Raw genomic sequence first — 11,152 nt, 5'->3', positions numbered from 1 at the left:
CTGTGTGTTTCACGCAGTTGTATTTTTATACACCTGTGTGTTTCACGCAGTTCCATTTTTATACGCCTGTGTGTTTCACGCAGTTGTATAANCTTTAGAGGTCCTAGCACGCCATTTCTCGACCCGCTCAAATTTCACAAATTTCGCCACAAATTTCAAAATTTCATTTCGTTGGAAATTCACTGCAATTTCAAGTTTTTACTTGCATTCTGAATTAAAATATCAATAATCAGTACTAGATTATGTTGAATCTTCAATTAATCCGAAATTAAAGAATATTTTGCTCTGAATTTTGATCATTTCTATTAATTTTGAATAATATTCTATTAATATTGAATAAAATTTCGGTGAATTGATGACAATGAATTAATGACAAAATTCATAGAAATTTTGCAAATTGCAAATATTGAATGAAAAATATCAGACACTTATTGTTCAATTTTTTACATAATGAAAGCCTACATTTCCACTGGAATAGAAAAATCTGTGTCATTTTGAATAATTATCCATTTTAATCATAGGAAATACCGTGACAATGCATAGTTAAATTGTGGACATTGTCAGTGACAACTATGAGGGTCACCACTATCCAATAAACGAGTACTCCACCACGACGATGCACAATGACTAACGAATAAACGTTTGACGAGGGATTTTCTGTATACTCAGACAGTCAAACATCATACACTGTCATCATTTACTGTGTGGGACAGGCCGGGTCGGATTAGTCAGTCCTGTTGCAATGTTTGTTGGTGAAATTGTGGGCGAGTGCATTCGTGTATTCGATAGCATCGCGAATAAATAAAATCAAGAGGGAGGATGAAAAATCAGACAATAGGAATAAGGGGAAAAGGTAAAATTGAAGAATGCCACTTGGGGCCGTCGCCCTGACGACGACCGTCGACACGAGAGGACGATGCTCTTTTGACCTTATCACTGGTCGAGTACTTGGTAACGGGAGAGCATAATAGACGCACGGAAAAATCCACGAAAAAAAAAACCCGGAAAATGAGGAAAAATTGATACGTGGGAGGCGCTGCATTTCTCATGAACCTAGGGGAATGAGTCTCGGGTAATTTGACTCTTACGTTTCGTTTCATTGGCTGTAATTCTCGGCATTACGCAAGTCCTTCAGTTGGCGACTAACGAGACCTGTCAGTCGTAATGTCAATCAACTTTGGTGGGAGAAATTTTGGAGGGAAACGAAAGGGAATTTTTTGGTCTCGAATATCTGTGGGAGCAGTGGGCCGATTTCAACGAATCAGGTCTCATCTTCAAGTTCTAATTCAAGTTTTGGTCATTTTTTGAGCTATATCACGTCCGAACGTGTGTGTATGTGCGTACGTAAGTAACAAAGTTTTTCTTTAACTGTTCGCTAATGAATAGATGGAATTGAATCTTTTTTTGTCAAATGTAGGTACTGTTGAGCCCTATCGATCGCCATTAATTAAGATTTGATTCATCGATTATTTTTTTTAATTTTCGAATTTTTTCGAAAATCGGTTGTTTCACGATAACTAAAAAAAATCTTCTGAATTGACTGAGTGATGGCTTAAAAAATTGTTTGGATGTTCTTTGACTGAGTTTGAAGATGAAGGCGATAGCAATAATCAATATTTTGATTTATTTGAAAATTTGCAAAAATTTTGTATTTTTTGAAAATCTGAATTCCGGGGATATCTTTGAATATCATGTTTCAAATAAATTCAATCATAGCCTAAAAGGTTTATTTTAATGCCATTAAGTCGAAATTAAAAGATGATTATGATAGCTATATTGGTTGATTTGATTTTTATGATGATTGTTGAAAGTTTCGAATTGTTCATGAATTACCCTGATAGTGGGCTTTCTGACGGTTTCTTCAAATGTGATGTTTCAAATTCATTCAATTATGTATAAATTCAATTCTTCTATTAACATTATGTATAAAAGAAAGGGTTAATAAGAATAATGATGATGAAAGCATTCAACCAGGTTGAAAATCTGACACAATTAGTTGAATAGAAATCGTATTCAATCCCATAATAATGAAGTAATAATGAAATTTGATTGAATGATTCGATTTGGATGAGTCAAAATCCATTTTGAAGGTTGAAAAAATACCTTGAAAATGGCATTTGACTCGTCGACTTTCACTCTGCGGATCTAAAGCTATTGCCACGCAAAGTCAAAATGGATCTTTTTCATTCCCGTGGTCAACTCTTCAAATAACTTGGATGATATCAGAGTTCGCAATGTTTAATATAAAAAAATAAGTTGAAAACTAATAGGTCGAGGCAGTCCAGACAGATCCATGTAATCCCAACACATACATCGTAAACGGAAGGCTGGATGCAAGTCGTACTTGCAACAGGTGGGCATTAGGTGTCAGCCGCCGATTGTTTCTCCCCGAACGAGAGACCCATCTGGACCCAAGTCTCGCCCGCGGACGTGCTTAGCTTCTACGAAAGGCAACCACCCCTCATCCCTCCACCCTTTCTCGCCCAATTCCATCCGCCGGCACTCTTACGTCACAGCCAGTGTATTCCCGAGCAGAAAAATTTCGTTCTGTATTAATTTCGCATGTTCGTTGGCATCTGGTCGCAGAATTCAAATAGTAATATTTCCATGCATTTCACTTTATCATGATCTAGTGAACTATAAAGGGGGAGGGATAGTCAGTTTGTATTGATACCTCAATTTATACTGAGCGTTAGGTGCTCACTATTAGCTTTATCAAGAAATTATAACACTCATCACATTTTCGCTCTAGAATTGCAATGATTTCTTCACTATTTAGTCACTCTGAGAGTATATTGAGATTGGTAGTGTTGATCGTTGTTAACTCGGGACTTGGAAGAACTTCCAAGATACTTCGTTTGACGTTCGTCGGTATTACGCCTGCTTTCTGTCGCCAGCAGAGTATCCTAACTCGGGTGAGGAAGAGGATTACACCAAAAACCGATCTCGGTCTTCGTCATTCGTCGGTTTTAGGTTGCAGAATTCAACTTTACGACTATTTCCCGACGAACTCTGGGTTATTTAGACCTGAAACCGACCTGATTCTGACCGCTTCCACCCTAGGTTAGTCGGTAACGCCTGGTTCTAGTCGGTTTTTGGTCGTCTCTTTTCGAATAAGTTTAAAATGAATAAATGAACAAATGAATGAATTGTTAATAATGAATTACTCGAGGCGATCACTTTCATTCATTTCACATCATCATGATCTAGTGAACTATAAAGGGGGAGGGATAGTCAGTTTGTATTGATACCTCAATTTATACTGATCGTTAGGTGCTCACTAGTAGCTTTATCAAGAAATTATAACATTCATTACCTTTTTGGTCGAGAATTGCAATGATTTATTTATTATATAGTCACTCTAAGAGTATATTGACATTGGTACTGTTGATCGTTGTTGACTCGGGACTTGGAAGAACTTCCGAGATACTTCGCTTGACGTTCGTCAACTTTACGACCATTTCCCGAAGAACTCTGGATTATTTAGACCAGAAATGGACGGAATTTTTCGACTCGAGTTCCCCCTGAAAATTTCCTCCCCACGAATTTTTCCATTTGAGCTCCACAAAACTACCTCGACTCCTCACATTCCAAAGAAAATCTCAACGAGTGATATTTATTCATGGAAACGAAGGAAAAAATGTCGAGGAAGCCTAAGCTCTGTTTATGAGTCGATAAATAGTCTGGGGGGAACACAAAAGTGGAGGAATATCCTTAAGTCGTATAGCAGAGCACACATCCACGTTATTGTTGGCGAAAATATTTTTCATTTATTATTCAACGTGTGTATTCTAGCATCAAGGCACGTACGTGTACATCCTATGACGCATGAAGACAGCGGCTTTGTGAGGAAGTATCGAAGGGAGATGGTGAATTTCAGTGCAAATAGCACGGAATGATTCTTGAAATATTCAATAGCTTACTTGAATGAAATTTAAATTGATTTCGTTGTTGAAATTAGTATAGTTTGAGGGAATTTTACGAAAATTAACATTTCTATTTGATGGAGTGTTGACAATGCGCGGAAATAGGGCGATTCACCTGAAAATTCAAATAAAATTTCCGGAAATATTGAACAATGACCAATTTATGCTAAATTTCAATGCTTTTGTTTAATGACAAATTCAAGAGAAATTTAGAATTTGACGTGATGATGAAAATTCTATTCTATTCTATTTAGACGTGTAACCGAAAATGCTAAATAAAAAAAGGCAATTTCATTTGATATATCAAATGAAGACTATTGAAATATTCAACAACAATGAATTTGTATCCCATTTCAATAATTTTGTTACTGAAAAATCAATAAAATGAATTGAAATTCAATGAAAATTGACTTTAATTTATTTTATTTATTTTATTTTGACGTTAACGACAAAATGCCGCAATTTTGAGGGAAAGTTGTCATTTTGAAATCTGAAATTGAGTCTCTATTTTTAAGCGTCCCCAAAGATTTTCAAAATCTGAAAGAAATTGAGGTCTATTTTCAACCAAAATTGATGATAAACCACAATTTCTGAAGATTACTATTTTTTAAATAATGTTTTTAAACATTCTTTCACAAATTTCTTGAACAGTTTATAAATATCTTTTATCTAAACAATCTCCCCTCCCTCAAGTGAATCCATGATTTTTTTCAATTTTTATCCTGAGATTTAATCCCCGATTGATCAGCTCCTAAGGAAAATGGCGCCGTTTTTCTCTAATTGTCATCGGCTAACCGAAAAAAATAGACTTTTTCAACTGAAGTGTCTCCAAAATTATTGTACTTTTCGAGCAACATAATTCTTAAAAAGAAAAATTATTTTCAACAGATGAATAAATTTTTCTCATCTCGAATGAAATCGCCCGTTACGCGACGTTGCCGGAACCCCGATAACCGCGTCCGGGCAGTGTACAGCTAATTCGGCAACGCCGAAGCCTGAACACCAAATTGGCCAATCCCCTGGAGGTGCCCAGACTAGTCGCCCCAGATAAAATCACCCTAGAGTTAATTGAGGAATTGAATGCTTGAAAATCGGAAAATCAATTTCATACAAAATTACAACAGGAAATTGTCAAAAATATCCTCAAATATCCCCGAATCCACCTCATCAAACTCAATATAAAAAATTATACTACAACTATCAATTAAATTTTAATACTCCTCCAACCCCTAGGAATCCTCCTCTCATTCAAATTCCCCTGTTTTTATGAATAAAAAATAGAGCTCATGGAATCCCCGGAGGAGTGTCAACATGGGTGTCATCGAATCCATGTAAATCCAAAATGGCCAAACATTCCCGGTATGGGATAATGAAATGTAAAAACCCATCAAATCCACCTAAATACAGAATGACCAAACATTCATGGTACGGGATAATAAAATGTAAATAATAAAGAGAAGAAAGTTGCATGGAGACTGAAGTGGGTCGTGCGTGCGCGTAGGAAACACAAAGCACCTTCATTCGTAGTTTCATTTAAAATGTGACAAGTCTCAATTTATTTATCGCCGTGTCCTCGACAGGCGCCACGCGACTCGTCGATAATCAAGAAGAAAGAAAGATCGATTGGCTGGGGACATTAGATGCACTATTATTGATCCATTCGAGGAACGATAAAAATAGCATTAGCATACACAAATTGAGAATAATGGCTGCCATTCGGAAACGACCGATTTTTCTTGGTTGAATACTCAATGAGGGTGCTTTTATCCTGAATTAATTGAAAAGACGACCTATTTCACTCTATTAACTCCAGAAATCATACCGCGAGAGATGAAATTTTTTCGAAGTGGTTTTACATCGAAGATTGTTTTTATTGGGTCAAAAATATATGTTATCGAATGATCATAACTTCTGTGCCACCTGGGACCTCAAAGTTTACATAATAAAGACACAACGCCATATTAAGAAAATACATAATAAAGTCACAATCACAATTTTTGTCAGTCAGTAGATTATTCGCCCATTCACGAATAATCACGATCACGATCTCTTCTACAATAAAAAGCAGAAATTTAGAAATAATTGAAAAAAAAACTCGATATATATCGAAACTGCCGGGGCGTTAATCCCCGATTCTGATTGGTCAATGCGTCGCGTGAAGTTAGTCGCTGAAAAACGTGCGGGATTTTCAAATCCTTCAAACTCTCATATTATTTTTTGGATCATTATTGTCAATTTTCTCATGTTTATCGTGCGCACAATGTATTATTTCTCGTTAATTCAAATTCCTCGCATTTTCCTTCTTCGTGAGTGGCATAAATTTAATTCTCCTTCATTTTTTCACTTGGATATGGATTTTAAACTCTAAAAAATCGAGAAAATCCCCCGGTTCCTTAGAAAATTGTAGGAAAATATCTGCACTGTTGAAAAATTATTCTTGAAATTTCAATTAAAAATCTCGAAATTTTTAACAATGAGTAATTTACATGGAATTTCCATTGATCTTGAAGTTACATGAAATTTCTGTAGAATTCTTCATTGACAACTCAGTTAATTTCTTGAATATTCAGTAATTCTCGATTTTCAGGTCCATATGGCGCTGAAAAACCTTGAAAATGTTGAAAATTCAGGCAACAAGTTCTCTGAATTTTAAATTCCTTGAAAATAGAATTGTATGTGATGTTCAATTTTCACGAAGAGTGTGAAAATTCCAGCTTTCATTGAGAAATCAATAATCGTTCAACATGAAGAACCCAATTTTCTTGAATTTTCAAGATGACTGAGAAATCTAGTGAACGTTTTCAATTGAAATTGAATTGAAACTCCGAACATTGAAAATTCATATGACATTGTGACTGAAATTTCAACAAATTTCTAACAGCGAAGTAAATACATTGAAAATCTGAAAAGAAAAGAAAACATTTGGCAAAACGATTTCCTTCCATACTTTAAAAACTATTTAAACCCAAAACTCCTCATTTTTTAAATCATATTCACAATGAATACGAAGAAATATAGGTTAACGATATTTTTTATTCAATTGAAAGGAACTATTCCTGCTCCTCCCATCTCTCTTTATCCACATGAAAAGATCTTCTAAAATTGCCTCGTTGCATGAATACACCCCAGTAACGTTATTGACCCGTCTGATGAGGGATTGTCCATGAAGACCCGGGACAAGACTTTTGCGATACGAAAAATAATGAAAAGAATGGTGGTGAGGAGGTGGCGGTGGCGCGTGCAAGGGGAGTTACGAGCGAGAGAGACAGAGCGGTTCACACTCGGCAACGCCGCGATGTATCGACCAGGGGCTAGGAACTCGTCAGTGAAAAAGAGAATTAAAAAAAAGGGGTCGCTCTTCCTTTGCGTTCTTTCCTGAATTACGTCATCAGTGGAGGAAAAATATGTTGATAGAATGGAAAATTTTTGGTGGAATGCAAAGTTGATGGGGATTTTGTCGTTGGACTAAATGTTTATTAAAAATTTTGATGAAAGGATTCAGGCATTTTTTTAATCCGTTTTTCCAGTTTTCTAATTTTCTTTTGTTTATAAATTATTTATGAGAAAGATTGTAGTGGAGTGTTGTTTTTGAAAGAAGAGACTTTCTCATTTTTTCCGAATTTTCAAGTTTTTTAAATGGTAAATATAGATCTTCATGAGTTGTAAAATAAATTCTTCGGGTCTTCATTAAAAACAGGCCACTTGGACGTCCTTAATGGAAACATTTTTCGACTGAATATTTATGAACAATGTTGAGGAATTCTTCACGCATTTTTCTTATCCTTCAATTTTTTCAGTTTTTCACTTCTTAATTATCTAATTGGACAGTCAAGTTGAGGGAGAGGAATTCATTGTTTATAAATTATTTATGAGTTAATTATTTATCATTTGAAACGTGCAGATTCACTATCCCCTAAAGTGGACAATTCTTCTTAGAAAGAAAAATATTTTAAAAAATGCAAGTTTAGAATCGAAGTTTCTAGAATCTAGTAAAAAAGGGCGTGGAATTTATCGGAAGAATTTCATAATCAAGAAAAAAATGGATGAAAATAAGAATAATACGGATCATTTCTAGAATTGTAGAAAATAATTCGATATGATGGTTGAGTGTATCATTCTTCGAAGAATAAATTCAACCATGATAAATTGATCAATTTCATGATTTTTTTTCTGTGTTATACAAAATTGAATGAAATTGCCGACGAACAAGTCGTCAAATAACCGGTAATTTTCCAGCAGCGTATGCGAAAAATGGAGCAGCAGTGATAGGAAAAATTTTCAGTTGCTGATAAAATTGCTTTTCCGGGTGTGCGAATGACACGTAGTCCACCCGCTGTGAATTTCTCGCAACTTCGATCCATCCCGATTGGGAGTGACGGCCTGGCCCGGGCTCGTGTGGAATTCCCACTCATACACCCCACCCATCTCCACCTCCCTCTAGCCCCGCAAAACGCAAATACCCGTCTCTCCACCCTTGCAGAATCCCCCTTTCGCTTTCAACGTCGTGACAACCCTCCGCGCTTTCACGATTTTCAATCTATTGTATACCCCGAGGATGCCCGGAGGTGGAAAAAGGGTTGGGCTTCAATGAAATATAAAAAGAATAAAATATCAAGGGGTTGAATCCAAAGGGCGACATATGCGGCATTAAATCCACCGGGTGACGGGTTCAATTCTAACCCGGGATACAATACGTGTGCAGCACTCCATCTTCGAGTGTCTAATGTCAATATTTACAGTCCACTCTTCACTCTGGAGGGAGAAAAATAAACTTTTGCAACATATTGCTGAATTGGAATGAAACAACAATATTCAGGGGGAGAGGGGTACCTCCGGACCCGGTTTTACGACTTGGCAAAAAGTCATATCTCACAGAAAATCATTTATTACATTAATGATAATTTTCATGATGAGCACAGAATTTTTTTTTCTGATTTTTCAAGATTTTAATTTTTTTTCTAACCTTGAAATGCTCATTTTCTCATAAGACTATGTTATTTTGACAATTTTAAATTCATTATTGTAAATGATACTAGACTGCCAATCACTCAAGACTCACAAACATGAACAAAAACAAAGTCGTTTCGTTCACACCCTAAAAAATATTTCTAGTATTGTATTTTTTACTTCATTGCTAGTGGAAAAATGATATATCTTGGTGATAATCGAAGAGACCGGATCATTAGTACCAGACTGAGAATCGGACACTCAAAATTGACACAATTTTCCAACACTGTTGGAATTTTTTTGAAATTTCATGGAAGACATTATAGTAAATCTCATGAGAGTGACATTGAATCGGATTTACGGAAAAAATGATTCTAAAATTTCAAGTTTTAAGTAGAATTCACGGAAATTCATGAGTTTTCCGTGGGGGTGAGATGGAAATTCCATAACTTAATTGAATTTTCAGTGGAACATGAATATTAAGAAACAAAATGACATGAATTTTGAATTTTTTCGTGAATTTCTCTGAATTTTCACAGAATAATTGAACTGAAAAATCAAATATTTTATCGACTAGGAAAGGGAATGGCGCGCACGAATTGCCTAGTGGTTTATCATACTATTTATTTTAAAAAATACTTCTAAAAAACTAAACAACACATGAATAAAAATTTCAAAAAAATAATTAGTCATCATTGATAATTTTTTCTATGAATTCTGAATTTCGCGAATGGGAGAAGGTGATCCATCAAATTTATGCTTTAATTACTGTTTTAAACAATGGTTTTTATAGTCTCTCGTTTGACTAGGGAGTTTCGATCAGTGGCAACCATGTACGGTCGAAAATATGTGGCTTCCCATGGCATGTCCAGCGCTTAACCAACGCGATGCTGTCACTTTTGTATAACCCACCATCTCGGGGCCCCCACAAACATAAATTTTTTATTAAAAAAGATTTACACTAACGATAATTTTCACGATGGGCACTGAATTTTAATTTTTTTCCTGATGGTTCAAGATTTTAATCTTCTCTCTAACCTTGAAATGCTCGATTTCTCGTTTTATTTTGACACTTCTCAATTAATTACTATAAATGACACCAGACTACGAATTAAGCATAAACTTGATCAAACAAAAATCGTTTCATGAACTTGTAAGGTGAGAAAAAAGACTATAGATGGATTTTTTTCTCAAAGAGATTTTCTCATTTTTCCAAAATTTCAAAATGTTGAATATATTATTTTTCAACCTTCAGAAGGTGAAAAATAAAATAATTGCGAAGCGTTGAGTAACCTGGGGTCAAATGGGAGTTGAATGGAAGCTCTGATAGTCAACTATAAATGTTGCAAGGGCTTTCAACGAAAAATGGGCCACTTGGATGTTCTTAATAAGAACATTTTTGGATTGAATATTTACTAACAATGTTGATGGAATATTCATGCATCCCTTTCACCCTTCAATTTTGTCAATTCTTCACCTCTTAATTATCAAATTGAATAGTTGAATTGAGGGAGAGGAATTAATTTTCAATAAATCATTTATGAGAAAAAAATTGTAGTAAAGTAAAAGATGCTTGGATATCCTCAAGTCAATTTCAACTATTGATCATCTTTCAATGAATATCTCAGAATCTAAGGCAGATAGAAAAATCTTCCTTAAAACCTTTTTTGCAGAGCAAACTTCCAGCTCTAAAAAAGTTCCTACAAAAATTTCGATATCTCCCCCCGATTCGAAGATATTCCGAAAAAACTCCGCTGACGTCTAAGTCAACTACTCGTTTTCCCGCTTCGCTACTGCAGTTCATCACTCACAACACAAAACATGAATAAAAATTATCATACCAACAGACCTCGTGATTTTTATAACAATTTGAAACTCATCATCCTCAGAATCGCTCATAACGTGTAACTATTATCCAAATAAATCATCATTCAATTCATCAGCACTCACATTCAGATCAAATCTTTCAATAAACGTTAACCCCCTCGAATTACACGTGATAGAGACTTGTTCCCCCCGCCGTACCTTCTGTCAATTTGAAACGTAAACGTACGAGGGTACAAAGTCGACTCTTTTGTCGTCGATGGTTTGCACTCACAAAAGTGCTTGTACGAGCCACGTCAAACTTGTATAGTTGGGTAGGGATAAGCGCACACTTGGGAAACGAAAAGAGAACACAAAATGGGGAAAATAAACATACATACGGTGTGTTGTCAAGTAATTTGATGGATTCGTTGATGGTGGGACAATACACATGTATTTGTGGGGAGGGAGTTTTA

General features: G+C 35.5%; 1 protein-coding gene across 1 annotated transcript in view; it reads right to left on the bottom strand.

Annotated features, from left to right (window-relative positions):
* LOC107038033 (protein split ends) overlaps positions 1–11,152 on the bottom strand; it is a 130,888-nt gene that overhangs the window by 71,460 nt on the left and 48,276 nt on the right. The window lies entirely within an intron of this gene.

Source organism: Diachasma alloeum, unplaced genomic scaffold (assembly GCF_001412515.2).
Source record: "Diachasma alloeum isolate Michigan unplaced genomic scaffold, Dall2.0 Dall_scaffold_00277, whole genome shotgun sequence".
In the NCBI taxonomy this organism is placed as follows: domain Eukaryota; kingdom Metazoa; phylum Arthropoda; class Insecta; order Hymenoptera; family Braconidae; genus Diachasma; species Diachasma alloeum.
Note: the sequence above shows the minus strand (reverse complement) of the source record. Positions and strands in the feature narration are given on the sequence as shown.